We start from the raw sequence: 16,153 nt of genomic DNA on the forward strand, positions 1-16,153 counted from the left end.
ATGAGGTTCTGGACACGCATCTACTAATGAATCTGCTGTTCTAAAGGGCCACCATAGGAGGTCCCTATGGAGATGCACTCCTTCCACTGCGATTTAATGCTCATCATCAATATTATCAGGGCAGGACTTCCCCTAGTGGTCCAGTGGCTAAGACTGCACTCCCAATGCAGGGGCCCTGGGTTCAATCCCTGGTCAGGGAACCAGATCCCACATGGCACAACTAAGACCAGTGCAGCTAAACAAATAATAAAATATGGGTGACTCAGTGGTAAAGAATCTGCCTGCCAATGCAAGAGATGCAGGTTTGATCCCTGAGTCAGGAAGATCCCCTGGAGAAGGAAATGGCAACCCACTCCAGTATTCTTGCCTGGAAAATTCCATGGACAGAGGAGCCTGGCGGGCTACAGTCCACGGGGTCACAAGAAGTCAAACACGACTGTGAAACTGAACACACACATACACAGACACACACACAGACACACACACACGGGCTATACTGGCTGATATCTTTATCTTCTCATCATTTTCTAGAAGCATTCCGTTGGTGGGCCTACTCTACTGGTGGGCCCTCTTCCTCCGATCGTGTTCAGCCTCCAGCCGCAGTGAAACAAGTGTTTCTACAGCCAGCAAACATACAAAGCATTCAAACAGTCTCGTGGTTTTTTGTTCTTTTAAAAATAATCAAACCATTTGTTTCTAATCAAAAGGCTCCTGGATAATAGAGTGTTAGTGACAGAGAGATCAGGGGAGGATAAAGAAAACTGACAGACTGAGAAGAACCATTCAGAAGGAGTCAAGTTCAGCATGGGACGCTCACAGCCCAGGGCCGAGAGCTTAGGACGTTTCTTCTGTAGTGGCAGACTCGCTCTACCGTGACTCAGTGCTACGTGGACGGACACCGAACAAAATTTGCTGAGACTGTTTAAAGCTAAGTTACAACTGGGAAAGAGTGTTTCCTGTGATGTACTTGTGTGTATATAAGACACCACTGTGTTGGTCTTAGGGGCCCTCCCACCCCACCCTATTCCAGCTTTCTCCTTTGTATGTCCACCGCACCTCTATGGGCAGTGCTTCAATGCTCTCTGTTTACACGTCCATCTCCTTCTTCTAGACTGTAAGTCCTTGATGGCAGGGACCTTGCCTTATTTGTCCTGGTGTTCCCAGCATCCTGCACGGTCCCTGGCAGAGGTGGCATTCAACAAGTACTCAATGAATGAACAAGGGAATAAAGTGATGCCTATGGCAACTGACTAGTATATCCATTATCTACTGCTGTGTAATGAATTACCCGCCATATCAGGGGCCTAAAACAGTAAGTGTGAGCATCTCAGTGTTTCTGTAGGTCAGGCATGTGGTTCAGGGTCTCTCAGGAGGATGTACTCAATGTGTCAGCAGGTGCTGCAGGCACCTAAGGCTTGATGTGGGCTAGAAGTTACACTTGGAAGCTCGCTGCCACGGCTGTTGGCTGGAGGCCTCAGTTCCTTACCATGAGGGCCTCTCCAGAAGGCTGTTCATGGCAGCTGGCTTCCCCCAGAAGGAGTGGTCCAGAGAGAAAGACATCGAGAGTTACCATGATGCCCTTTATGACCTAATTTCCCCCCTTATTCTGTTTGTCAGAAGCAAGTCAGCAACTCTCACTGAAAGAGAGAGGATTTCACTAGGCTGTGAATTCTGGAAGCTGGGGATCATGCGGGGCCATCTGGGAGGTCAGTTACCACTGCTGGATGCTAAGAAAACAATGCCTTCAATCAATACTATCGAGTTCCTTCTATGTAAGAGACCCTGTGCTGGGTGCTATGGCTACAACAGTCAGTGGAAAGTATGTCTCCTGCCCTCACAGGGCTTACAATCCAGTAGGGAAGCTGGGTGTTAAGACATTAGAATATGAATATTACATACGGAATAGTGATGGGAGTAGGGGTGGGAATGTAGGAGCGTAGGGCATCCTTAGCTTAAGATATTTAAACTGCAGCCACAGGCCATTAGACAGACTGTTATTATACATGCTACTGTTATGCCCTAGCCATCATTTTGGCTTCTTCCCAAATAATTATGCAGTGTCCTGAAAATACAGTACTGGACTGTAACTGAGGGTGAGCCTTTAATAGGTAGCAGGCAAGAATCAGAGATGGTTATCAACTTCCTCTCTCCAGTGAGGAACTTCAGGCCAGGAGGGCAAAGACTTGCTCAATTGCACGATAATAACTTTATATCAAAACACTTTCACTCTTCAGAGAGAAAACAAGTCATAGGTGGAGATAGAAAATCTGCTTTCCAAGCCTGAAAGATGCCCTTCTAATTACTACATAATGGGGGATTCCATTGTGTCTGTAAGTGATCTGAACCCGACTAAATCCAGACAAAACCTTCTCGTGTCATGCGTTTACTATTTAAAATGTTCTTTTTTAAAATTTTTCGAGTAATGGAAAGGCAGGGAGTGTAAGTTTTCTTTTTTGGGGGGGGTAGGTGGATTCTGTTTTTCTTGTTTTGTTTTGTAATCCAAGGATTGACTTCTTTCTTCCTGGGGAATCTTTATTGAATTGCAACTCACTCGATATTAAGAATTCCGATCAGAGGTAAACATGCAAAACACTCATCTGAGGGGATTAAGACTCTTTGTTAGTGTTTACATTATCTGTTTTTAATTCCTATATATCCTTTCTTTATCTCAGTATTTCAACACTAATTGCAAAACAGCTCTTACCAGTGGTAATGAGCCCCGGACCCTTGCAGACCTCTAGACGTAGCTCCTCATGTAGATAAGGCAGCCCCTTAACAAGGCTCCGTATCTGGATCAAGGCCACAGCCTGCTTCTCTACTTTCTTTGGCTCGTCTGGCCTTCCAGAGGCTAAACCAGCTCACTAAATAAGTCAGGGAGTTCAGGGTGATGGCTTAGTCGGCCACGCATCTAAACTCAGCCGACTCTAATGAAATGGATGTGCTGTTCTCGGCTTCTTCAAGATACTTCCTGACTTCACATGAATTGAGATCGAACACCTGTATCTGAGAGTACCAATTCCACCTGGTACTACAGCAGGACTGAATCAAAACTGGACCCTGTCCCCCAGTTAACCCCAGTTCGTTGGTATGAACTAAAGTTGGTATGAATTAAGCTTGTCCTCAAGATTTCAAGAATCAGGCATGACTCGGGTCTCCATCTCTCCCTTCCATGAATTTTCACGCTGCACTTGGGATAAAGAGCACTCCCTGAGTTCTGCTTGCATTGGAATCACAAAGTGCCAAAGAAAGAAGATGAGCTTTTCTGTTAATGGGGTTGGTTTGACTGCTGCTTACTCTTATTTTATTTAGCAAGGGAGAACTAAGCAAGAACTAAGTTCTGTCTTTTCTCTCCTGTAGCCCCAATTTTCCACTCAGCCGTTTCTATGATTACAAATACCTTTTACTCTTTGCATTACCAACTCACCTACCCATCGAAATGGTACCTATTTCATCTTCCTGCCTTGTCTCTTCCTGTATGCCCCTTTCCAGAGACTTAATTCAGAGACCGTTGCTAGGCAACTATACATCATAGCAGCCAGTCACCAATAACTAATTGCCCTCAGCACTTTCGCCTGACAAATCTGGACCGCCTATGACAATGGCAAGTAGTTCCGATGGCCAAAAACTCACCAACAGGTTTTCTTAGCTCAGGGAAGGCAAAAGCATGAAAAATAAGGTACCATCATCATGCAGAAACAAAGACGTCCAGTCTCTTACACCCACCAAAGTGCATGGCTATAAAGTCACCAGCTTGGCACTGTTCTCTGGTCCTGCTCAGGTACCAGCTCAGAGGTACAACTGGAAGCATCTGAACACACACACACTGATGGAAACGTGAACACTGGGGTTTCACGTTCACTCACCTTCCTCCCTACTGGCCCCATCCCATTTCTACAGTTTCTAGTTGAATTGAGGGTCTAGGAGTAATCAAATTTCAGCCTCAATTTTATGGTGAGTGTAATGGAGTTAATTTCTTTAATGCTAGCAGTTCATGGAAGGGGTCTCTTGTGGCCGCACAGACCTGGGATTCGCAGCAGCTGTCAAGAGATGCCACTGAGGAATTCCTTATTAGCTAAGATGCAACCAGGCAGAAAACTCATTACACAGTGCTAAATATACTTAATCACATCTATTAGAGAAAAATGAACTTGATAATTACAACAAATAACTAAACTGCAAAAAGTGTTCAAGAAAAAAAAAAAAAAAACAAAAAAACCCAAGAAGAACCCAGGCTAGGATTTAAGGACACAGGGAGTGTGAGCTGCTCAAGACTAAAGGGAAACCAGCATTGTGCAGCTTTGAGCTGAAGGAGAAACCCTGGTCTCAAGGTAGGTGGGGCTGATTTAAGTTGCCTATGAAAATGACAAATTTCCATTTCAAACATGCCCTTGTTTATTGGGTATATGTAAAATTTTAATTAGAAAGAAATCCTCAGAGGGTAAATGCTTTGTTTGTAGACAGGTTCCCGGTATGGTTGGGGGGCTGGGGGGAGGGCAGAAAAGGAGCCCATGGTAAACACTCCGTTTGACAAACAGAGATCTCTAATAGCTCAGTGGCACACACGACTTTCCCTGGAGCCTTGCCAACGCTGAGAGTCAAGTTTGTCTTTTTCTCTAATCACAAACACTGAAGTCCTTGAGTTGGGGACCTTTGCCATCCCTGACTGAGGAATTACGCCAAGAGAGCCACTGTAAATATCTCCTACCCATTTCCCAGTGCCTGACCTCACCCAGGAAAGTCACTACCATCGGAGGTGGTTCAAGGTACTTCTGCTTCTCATGGCAAGACCAGCAGCCCTCAAGGGAACTTTGAGCAGTGACCCAGCAGGAGATGATCTTTGAAAGCCCTGAGGAGGAGGAAATGAGGGTGGGTAGAGAGAGGAACAGGTAGCATAAAGACAAAACGGGTGAGTCCTGAGGATGTGTGATGAGCAAGGGTCAAAGCCAGCCAAAGCCTAGAGGGGTCCCTGACTCTGACAACTGCAGAGGTCGCCAGATGGACATGGATTTTAAGCACAGACACGGCAGGATGGTTTCATCTCCTTTAAGTCTGCTGAACAGAAATACACTTCTGTCACCTTTGGCCACTGTGAGCAGCAGCAGAAAGACACCCACCCATCTTGAACACTGGGAAAATCGGAAGCCAAGCCTGGACATCAGCAGGAATAAACCAAGCAGCCCCTCCGTCTTTTTATCCGTATTTTAAGGGGCATGGAAATAGGAGCAGTGACCGCGATGCCCCTGCGACACCAAGTTTCCTGATCACGGAGGTCTGCTCTCCTGTCTTAATGTTTTGGTGGAATGGCCTTTGGTATAGTCTTGGCTTTTTGGTTTGGTTTCAATATTTATTTATTTTTGGCTGCATCGTGTTACTGAATGCAGCCTCTTCACGTCAGCATGCAGGCTTCTCTCTAGTTGTGGAGCTTGGGCTCCAGAGCTCCTGGGCTCAGTAGCTGTAGCCAGAGGTTTTAGTTGCCCCACAGTATGTGGGATCTTCCTGGACCAGGGACTGACGCCGTGTCCCCGGCATTGCAAGGCAGAGTCTCAACCACTGGACTTCTCTGTCTAGGGAAGTGTCCGCCAGGATACTCTTGCTTTGGTCACAGACTCAGGCTGTGACCTTATCCTAGCTGTCCTCCACGAAAGCTCTTCATTCCAGACTCTGGGCCCCAGGGCATTGAGCACAGCCAACCCCAGCCCTTGCATCACCCTGCTCCCCTAGCTTCCATCAAGGCAAAGGAGCACCTGTGCTGGGAACACCATGGGATATGAACACGGAAGGAAAGAGCATCAAGAGCAACTGGTCAACATCTTGTGAGCAAGGGAAGAAAGTCTGACTGACAGTGGGGCCAACATTGTTGGGAGGGAGTAACTTCTTCAACGGAGCAGAAGAATGTAGGTCACGGCCATCTTATCTCAACTAAAGGTCATACTGTACTAAAGTCAGATATTCTTGACCTTTTCAAACACATGTGTGTGTGCTACATCGCTTCAGTTGTGTCCAACTCTTTGTGACCCAATGGATTGGAGCCCACCAGGCTCCTCCATCCAAGAATACTGGAGTGGGTTGCATGCCCTCCTCCAGGGGAATCTTCCCAACCCAGGGACTGAACCCGTGTCTTCTGCACTGCAGGCAGACTCTGTACCACTGAGCCACTGGAGAAGCCCCTTTTCAAACACATGAGCCAATAAATCATCTTTGCCACCACCTTCCCACACACCCCAGCCAGGCTTTTGCCCCAGTTTCAACTGAAAAGATCTCGAAAGAGTGTCACCTGCCCGCTGTCAACCACAACACTTCCCATGGACTCTGCCTGCCGCCGAAGGAAAGCTCAGGGGATAGCCATATGACTTAAGACGAGAGACCTGAACCAGGTCACTGCTGACTCTGTTTAGAGCATGCGTTCTGTGGTCCAGGTGCCCAGCGAATGAGCATTTCAGAACCCAAGTCACAGCACGGTGGGTCACTGGGAACCCGCCTTTCGAGCTGGTAGAGAGATCAGAGGACGTGGGAATATCAGCTCCAACCAGCCATCCAGCTGCACTGCGTTTCATCACGTATCAATTTTTACTGAAAAGAAAACCATACAAATTTAATCAGCTCTTCATATGGAAATATTTAACTTTTTTTTTCCCCTGGAGTTGTTTGATATTATTGTTTTAAGAGTCAGGATTACAAAAAATATCAAGATGTGTGATAGTGGTGGACACAGAAAAGCATCCATTTCTGGCAAGAATGCAAGTCTCATTTCCAGTAGACTCGAGTCTTAAATGCACTGGCGTCTCCGTCAATTGCCCGGCTCAATGAAGAACATATTACATGGCCATAACCATGAAGCATAAATTGAGAATGATACATCTTGTACAGCCCTCACCCGCGGTTGAGGCAGGATGCTCTTATTGGTGAGAATAATATGACCTCAGAAAAGCTCCTGTTGTCCCCAGGTTCTGGGAGTATTCTGTTTTAACATCCAGACTTCTAAGCTTTCTATCTGCTCCTTTGCCCTTCAAAGATGTTATCAAACGGCCTTGTTCCAGAACTTTTAATCTCTGAAAACCTATAACGTGGAACTCTCTTACATATATATATACCTATTAAAGAACTATGCTCTCTCTATATATTCATAAAATATAAAACACCTCTTAAGAGACTCCCTTTGTTTCCCAGCCAATGAAGGGCACATGAGATGAAAGAGGCTGCCTTTTAAATATAATTTTAAAACATTCCATGAAATAAAATGAAGTATCGATATACAGAGTGATTGAAAAACGAGGACTGCTTTTGAGATCATGGGGCATTTTGAAGTGTAAAAGTGATGTAAGCTATGCACCAACGCCAAGAATTTCACATCTCAGAAATGGGTCATCGGAAACTTAGGGGCAAGGAAAATATAGTGCATTTGAGGAAGACATGTGCATTTGAAGACCACACATCACTTGGGCCAGTTCTTGAGGAGGGTGGGTCAGCTACCTGCAGAGTCTAGCCCAACCTCGGCTGGGACAAATGTCCATACTGTCTTGAACTGCCTCCAACCACAGTCTCAAATCCTTAGGGTTAGAAACTTCTAACACTAACACACTTGCTAAGTGATAATGTGTGCAAAAGATGCACCTATTAGGGACTTGCCTGGTAGTCCAGTGGTTAAGAATCTACCTCGCAATGCAGGGGACCTGGGTTCGATCCCTGGTTGGGGAACTAAGATCCTACACACTGCAACTACTGGACATGCATGCCACTATGAAGACCCATAACAGTCAAAATTTTTAAAAAGAGAGAGAGATGCAGCTATTAGGTCACCAATCCAGATCGATTTTCTCACTGCAGTTTCGCTGAATGGTGGAAATGAAAGTCACTCAGTCGTGTCCAGCTCTTTTCGATCCCATAGACTATACAGTCCTGGAATTCTTCAGGCTAGAATACTGGAGTGGGTAGCTTTTCCCAATTTGGGGATCAAATCCAGGTCTCCCACACTGCAGGAGGATTCTTTGCCAGCTGAGCCACTAGCCCTGACCTGTCTATTTACTAAATGCCATGATATCTGCCAGGTGGGCAGAGTTAATCTCCCAGGCTCCTGTGAAGACGTCTTCTGCCCTTCATCATGTTAGCAACACTGACCTATGCCCTTGGAGGAGAAGCGGTGAAAACTGTTAACAGCGGAGATGAGAGAAGCCTATTCTTGAGAGGTGGAATTTGGGGAACCCAAATCACAGAAAACTTTATGTCAACGCTATGGAGCATGCTTTTTTTCTTTTTAAGAGGAAGAAGAAATCCCATTCCTATTATGCAGTCAGGAAATTGAAGATGTCTATCTCCAGATAACCCACTGCTTGTGGTGTGATTTCAGATGGAAACTTGCATGTAGAATGTTTTCCTCCTGTCTGTTCTGGTGTTTCTGTCACTTCACATTGACTTTTTCACCCCCCCGCTCTCTGTAGCAAATAAATCAGAAAGTTAATAGTTTTGTTGATTTGTTGGAGTTTTTTTTCCCCGCCTTTAAAAAAAATAAAGAAAAAATAGATTTAAAGGGGGGGGTCAGAAACTGATCCCACCGTGTTAACAACTCCATTGTGGTTTCAGGCTGCGGTCATGCCAACTGTCTAGTAAAGACAGGAATTCCAACGTAACAGAAGTCATAAAATCTTCTTTAAAAGCATAAATACCATGCAGGGAAGAAACATACACCCTTGCACTGGGACCAGGAAGGTGGGGGTGGTATGAAGGAAAATGTGGACTGGAGCGCTGGGGATTAGTGGTCACCACATTGCCTTGGAGGATCTTCCATCAGAAGCAGCTTTTGCCTTGACCCAGAGCCTTCTCTTCCTCTTAATCCATCACCTGGAGGATTTTACAAAGATGTCAGCTATTATCTGAAGCTATCTTCATTGTTATTCATATGACAAAATATTTATCACTGACCAACTCTGCTTTTTCAAAGAGGGTGATCTCCAAGATGGGTATTTGGGAGTTTCTCACCAGCAGAGCAGCAGGCTTAGGGCAGGCCAAAATGTCACTGCCCTGGGAGACAGACAGGAGGATACAGGGAAGAAACATGTGCTGCCTGTTCACCAAACCACTGTTATCTTATCCGTCCCCAGACCCCAGAGCTGAGCCTTTGACAAGAGTCCCCTATCTGGATTTCTAGATCTCATAATTGACAAATAATTGACTTGCCTTCCAATGAGGGTCAAAGCTCCCCCCAGTTACCACCCCTGGTGATGAACACAGTGGGCCAAGTGTTCCCCAGGCAGCCGGGAGGAATCCTGTCCGCCCCGCAGGCCCTCACTCAGTTACTCCAACAAAAGGCAGCCGTTGAATGCAGAGAAAAAGTCAAGCGAAAGAGCTCGGATCCTGTGACACGAGGCATTCAGCAGCCAGATTGCTTTCACACAATCACTCAATATCTCTTGATGATGGCCAGACCGAGATGGGGGACAGTTTGCCAGGTACCGCGCTGACGCTGGGAGCCAGCGGGCTGGGGGCAGACTGCAAAGTCAAATTCCTGTTTCCGAATACAAGCGCTTCTAGAAAACATCCACCTCTTTGATGCACTGCAGAATCCTGGGAAAAGGAGCCGGCAGAGCAAGAGGGCAGGGCCTCACGGAGGGACCTCTCACAGTCTCTACCCCCTGATGGGCTGTCCCTCTTCCCTTTCCCTGAAAACTCTGCTCAAGGGAAGGAGGGGACCATTTCCGGGGAAGTGAAAGGCAGTAGCAGCGGCGGCGGTGGCAGCCCAAGCCACCCCCTTCACACTTGAATGAATTAAACGCCCAGATACAAAGACGTGTATTTCATGTCATCTGCCATTTCCTCCACCCTCCCTCCACCCGAGCTGTATGTAAACATTACAATTTCCCCCCCTCACCACTTTGGATTTAATTGTATTCCTAATTGAAAATGAAAATTAATTTGCTTTTGATCAATTCCAGGTGGCAGATCAGCCGGCAATGGTAGCAGAGCGTTTGTTCCCCTCCACCCCCAGCCCCATTCTCTGAGTGACCACACACACGTGCCCATAAACACCAGCCTGCGTCGGGAGTGTAAACAGGCAGCAGCTTCTTTCTGCACAAGACCTCCTAGTTCCTAGTGTCTCTCATCCCTTGGCTGATTGGCACCATTCAATTTTTTTTTTTTTTAAATAAAAGGTTTACCAAAGTGACGATACTTGTGGAAATCAACTGCTGACAGACTTGCAGAGTTAAGTACATAATTAAGGCTGTGGAAATACAGATGTTGAACAATGGCGGCTTACATCAAGATGTATGTGGGGATCAAAATACCCCGGCATCTGGTTTCTTTATCTAAGTACCTTTCTTACGGTTTGGATCTTAATTTTTTACAGTTGACAGCAGTGTTATTTGAGCCACTCAGTGGCATCTGGCTGCTAGGGGAAAGCAAAAAAAAAAAAAAAAAAAACACGAAAGCAAGCAAGGAAGAAGGGGGGAAAAAATCTCCATGCACTTTAATTAATTGTGGAGAAATTACATGGTCCTTCAACCGTGTAGTTTGTCATCAGCACACATTACAGATTTATATTAGATGTTTCTCCACAGTGTCAGGAATAATTAAAAGGGGGTACGAAATGATGCCAACCAGCAATGCTTTACATCAGTGGTGAAAGTTTTATATTTATTACAGCCAAACAATTTTAGAAGAAGATGTCAACTCAGAGGCTTGACTGTGCGTGGAATACATATCAGGCTGGAGGGGAAGCCAAGGCTCCAAGAATAATGGGAGAGCGCTCATGTTTAATCTGTCAGGCCAACCAGAATTGGTGTGGCGTGCCAGAGTTATTAAGGACACGGCATCCCCTTTTTAAATCCTAAAAACATTCACCCCAAACAATAAGTAACATACGCCTTTTTTTTTTTCCCTTCTGAAATGATCTGCATCCAATGGTCCTTTCCAATCCTAATAAGAACAGAAAGGCCAACTGAATGCAAGTCACTTTTTTTGCTCAATTAATTTGTGCTACACTTTTGGCTTGGGGAGCACTGGTAGAATTCCTTAGTAAAAGGATATCAAAACAACTTCTGCCTTCATTGAGTATACGATTACAGCATCCCTGCCAGGGCTTTCCATGGAGGGGGCCAGGCCCAGACAACAGCCAGCATGAATGGTGATCACCATCCTGTATCTTAGCTTCCTTATTCCTGGTGCCATGGAACAAACCTGGGCCATATTCCTTTACCTTTTCTAGAGATCACGGCCAAGGACTACATTTAGAAGCCAAAGGTCACAAAAAAAGCTCTTAGAAATGGCCCACGTCAAAGGGCGTGATCCTCCTCAGGACATAAATCTTCTGGTTATTCTTTCGAAGGACCAGACTTCCTTTTGTATCAGGAGTTCATCAGGCAGCACATTACCGGGCGATGATTAGCCGCCCTCAGCCTTCATCATGGGTCTTGCAGGAGAGTCAAATAATCCCCTAATATGCAATGCCTGTCACTTCTTATTTATTAGCTTCTTGCCCTGGATATTTTCATAATTTCCATTTAGCTCATGTGGCCCCAGAAGCGGGGACTTTCTGGGAATCACAGCCTCAGGACGTCTTCACCTTTGCTCGCAGCAACTCAGAGGAGAGCACTGGACTAAACCAGGATCCTCTCCTTAGTGTCTGTGGGTTTACATGGCGGGAATCCTCCTCCCTGAAGCCCTCATGATGTATGGAAAATGGCAACAGAGTCCTCAGAGCGACGCAGGCCTCAGAGAATGGCCAGGTGGGTCTAACAGGGAGAACTGGCTTCTCCCACAAATAATAGCTTCCCTGGTGGCTCAGATGGTAAAGAATCGGCCTGCAATGCAGGTAGACCCAGGTTCCATCCCTGGGTTGGGAAGATCCCCTGGAGGAAGGAATAGCAACCCACTCTAGTATTCTTGCCTGGAGAATCCCCATGGACAGAGGAGCCTGGCAGGCTACAGTCCATGGGGTCGCAAACAGTCAGAAACAATTGAGCAACTAACACTTTCATAAAGTAATATCTTCAATGGTGTTAAACGATTTCATAACAATATCCTTAAATTTATAGTGTTTTAAAATTTTCAAAGCAGTTTGGTAAATATGATTTGATTTTACTAATCCTTGCATAACTCAATGTGGAGTACCAGAAGCGGGAGAAACCTCTGTGCGTTCTTCAGTCCTAAATAAAACATACACCTCACCTTTTTTTCCTTTGCTGATGAAAAGTCTGCGTTTGGTTGTCTAAAGTATTTTCTGGACTTCGAACACAACTGAAACTTCCTCTTGTGGCCCTGTGTCCTCTCTGACTATTCCCGTCTCCTATTGCTCTGCCTTAAACATGTTTCTGACCAAGCCCAATCCTACCTCAGGAATTCTGACTTACCAGGGTGCCCTCTGTTGGGAACAGTAACTCCATATCCTTACGTAGATGTCTCCTTGTCTTTCAAATCTCAGCTTAAATGTCACCTCTCAGAGCAGCTTTTTCTGGCCCCTCTAATATTACCCACCCTCTACCCCCATTTCCTAAATCACTCTCTGAAATGATCCTCTTTTTATTTTGCTGTTGCTCAGTCGCTAAGTTGTGTCTAATTTTGTCACCCCATAGACTGCAGAATGCCAGGCTCCTCTACCCTCCACTATCTCCCACAGTTGGCTCAAATTCATGTCCATTAAGTCAGTGATACTATCTAACCACCTCACCCTCTGTTGCCCCCTTCTTCTCCTGCCCTCAGTCTTTCCCGGCATCAGGGTCTTCTCCAATGAGTTGGCTCTTCACATCAGGTGGCCAAAGTACGGGAGCTTCAGTTTCACCATCAGTCCTTCCAGTGAATATTCAGGGTTGACTTTTCCTTTAGGATGGACTGGTTTGATGTCCTTGCAGCCCAAGGGACTCTCAAGAATCTTCTCCAGCATCACAGTTCAAAAGCATCAATTCTTCAGTGCTCAGCCTTCTTTATGGTCCAACTCTCACATCTGTACATGACTACTGGGAAAACCATAGCTTTGATTATATCGACCTTTGTTGGCAAAGTGATGTCTGCTGTTTTATATTGGGTTGGCCAAAAAGTTTATTTAGGTTTTTCCATCAGTGTTACAAAAAAACACTGGAATGAACTTTCTGGCCAACCCAATACTGGTTTAAAACTGGTCTCTCCTGCTGACATGTCAGTACTGAGAGCTTGGCAATATACCACTTCAGGGAAGATTTCCCTATGTGCTTAAATGATTAGTCTCGAATAATCTATGTGTCAAATTTTTCTTTAATTCCGTAGAAAGTCTTTAATCTGGTTAGCATAACTGAAATTTTGACCATGTCAATGATTTTTCTTCATCCCATTTGGGTTTCAAAGGCACAGATGGAACCTCTCTTTTGGCATGACCCTAATGGAATTAACCGCATGGAAAGAGATGTTGACCTGAAATCACTATTATTGGAAAGAAAAGAATCTGAATAAAAGGTCAAGTCAGTGCATCTTGGGTCTCTAAAAGGATTATTTTAAACTCATTCCCCCCACCCACCCCCGGCAGTTTGCTCACCAGGTTTGAACTCTGATTTGAACTGATGTTTGCCGAGGCTCAACCGATCCCTGCTAAATGCAGTTTCAGAGAGGTGCAACTAAGTGCAGCTGTGGTCAAGGTGAGAATCGTGCCTAGCAGGGCCCTGTGGGACTCCAGGGCACGGAGGCCTTTTTGTTCCCCATTCCTCAAGAGCAGGAATCTGGCCTCCGTGACCTTCTGAGTTTCAAAGGGCCGCACAGTTGCTCATCAAAGGGGAAACAGTAAGGAAACCACCTGAGGCAGAGGTTCATTGAGATTAGGAGGGGACCACCTGGGACCCTGCACACACCCTAATCTTGTCAGCAAACCCCGCCCTTTTGCAACTGCAGAAGAAAGAATTCAAAACTGTTACTGCCTTGAGCCTTATCACATACTCCTGCCTGACTATATAGCCTTTCCCTACTCACCAAGGACTGCTAACACTGTTAGTCACTCAATCTTGTCTGACGCATGATCCCATGGTCTGCAGCCCACCAGGCTCCTCTGTCCATGGGATTCTTCAGGCAAGAAGTCTGGAGTGGGCTGCCATTCCCTTCTCCAGGGGCTCTTCCTGACCCTGAGATCGAACCCAGGTCTCCTGTACTCCAGGCAGATTCTTCACTGTCTGAGCCCCCAGGGAAGTCCAAGGCGCAGTTCTAGAGGCACTAGCCTATGTTTCCCCTTGCCTGACAAAGGAATAAATCTACTCTTTCCTCTTTCTTTCTTCTCTGTAACTCTGTCTCTGTATTTCTGTTTGGCATTCGGGTACAGAGAGCCAAGATTTTTGGAAACAAGAACTATTGGCTTGTGGACTTCCCTGACCCCGGAAGATTCTGAAACAGTTTATCTCAGACTGGGACTTGAACTCATGTGCTGGGACTCAAACCCAGCCCAAACCCATGGTACTTGGTTTCAGGAACTAATGAAGCTCAGGTTCTTCATGTCTCATTGCAAAAAGAATTCAGTGAGAGACATAGTGATAGGTAAGAAGTGGATTTATTCAGATTCAGAGAGAAGCACACTTCACAGAGTGTGGGCCGTTGCAGAAGCCGAGTGCAGCCTAGAAATGTGGCGTGGTTAGTTTTTATAGGCCGGGTAATTTCATATATGACTTCCCTGGTGGCTCAGATGGTAAAGCATCTGCCTACAATGCGGGAGACCCGGGTTCGATCCCTGGGTCGGGAAGACCCCCTGGAGAAGGAAATGGCAACCCACTCCTGTACTCTTACCTGGAAAATCCCATGGACAAGGAGCCTGGTAGACTACAGTCCATGGGGTCACAAAGAGTCGGACACAACTGAGCGACTTCACTTCACTTCACTTTAGTGAGCCAGGAGGATTATTTTTGGGAAGGGGCAGAGATTTCCAGGATTTGGGCCACCACCAACTCCTTGGTCTTTGGACAGTGCCTTGGAACTGTCATGGCACCGCTGGCTCTGTCATTTCACTTGCTGATTGAGGATCAAGGTCTAGTCTTGTCTGCCATCTTGCTCCCATTTGATTCTAATCAGTTTGTGCTGTGTCCTTGGGCTATGTCATTCTTTCAAAAGTTGTGTCCTATCTCTTTCCCTCCTTTACAGGGCCACATGCTGTGGACCAACCAAGCCCATGTGCTAGAAGCAGCTACTGAAGCTCACATGCCTAGAGCCTGTGCTCCACAGCAGGAAAAGCCACCACAATGAGAAGTCCGCACACGGCAACAAAGAGTAGCTCCACTCACTGAAACTACAGAAAGTCCCCACAAAGCAATAAAGACCCAATCCAGCTAAACCAAAAGAAAAAAAGAAATAAATAAAGAATCATCGGCTTGTGCTTCAAACAGCAGGTACCAATGGCAATCTTGCATGCTGAGGCCTGGCCAAGACCAGAAAAGCAATTAGAACAGGGAAATTGGAATCCAGCCAAGAAAACAAATATCTACAGAAAGTGAGAGGCCTAATAAGTGACTAACCGACTAAAAATCTCTGGAGGGATTACAATTAGGATCCATCCCTGATATTTGTACTTCCTGAAGACTCTGCTGGTTCACCTTTATGACTCCTCATGGTACCTAATGGGCTTCCTTGGCAGCTCAGCTGATAAAAATCTGCCTACCATGCAGGAGACCCTGGTTCAATTCCTAGGTGAAGAAGACACCCTGGAGAAAGGATAGGCTACCCACCCCAGTATTCTTGGGCTTCCCTGGTGGTTCAGATGATAAAAAAAATCTGCCTGCAACTTGGAGACCTGTGTTCAATCCCTGGGTTGGGGAAGATCCCCTGGAGAAGGGTATGGCAATACACCCCAGTATTCTTGCCTGGAGAATCCCCATGGACAGAGGAGCCTGGTGGGTTACAGTCCACAGGGTGTAGCCCGTCCCATGGACTTGGACATGACCGAGCCACTGAGAACAGCACAGTATGGTACCTAATATATTAAGCACTCAAGATAAATGTGCTGGAGCGAGTCTGGAGGACATCTTCCCTATAAACTCCATGAGGTCAAGGTCCTGTTTCTCCAGTACTCTCCAGTACTCAGCACAGTGGGAGGTAAAAAAGTTTGTTGAATGAAAAGCACTGATCAATGAATAAATCCATCAATGAATGAATGGGTCAGATCATTCCTATAGGGCTAAGATGCTTGATAATCCTGTAGTGGTATTGAAATTTCTCTTCCCAA

At 45.9% G+C, this 16,153-nt stretch overlaps 1 protein-coding gene and 1 long non-coding RNA gene across 3 annotated transcripts in view; both read right to left on the minus strand.

The window, feature by feature from the left end:
- Nucleotides 1-16,153, minus strand: part of FTO (FTO alpha-ketoglutarate dependent dioxygenase) — a 426,125-nt gene that overhangs the window by 62,145 nt on the left and 347,827 nt on the right. The window lies entirely within an intron of this gene.
- Nucleotides 2,411-11,831, minus strand: LOC120873229. The gene is made up of 2 exons (XR_005723419.1): nt 8,405-11,831; nt 2,411-8,374 (listed from the first exon to the last, which is right to left on the minus strand). It is a non-coding gene; the product is annotated as an uncharacterized LOC120873229 (long non-coding RNA).

Source organism: Oryx dammah, unplaced genomic scaffold (assembly GCF_014754425.2).
Source record: "Oryx dammah isolate SB20612 unplaced genomic scaffold, SCBI_Odam_1.1 HiC_scaffold_13, whole genome shotgun sequence".
Classification (NCBI taxonomy): Eukaryota; Metazoa; Chordata; class Mammalia; order Artiodactyla; family Bovidae; genus Oryx; species Oryx dammah.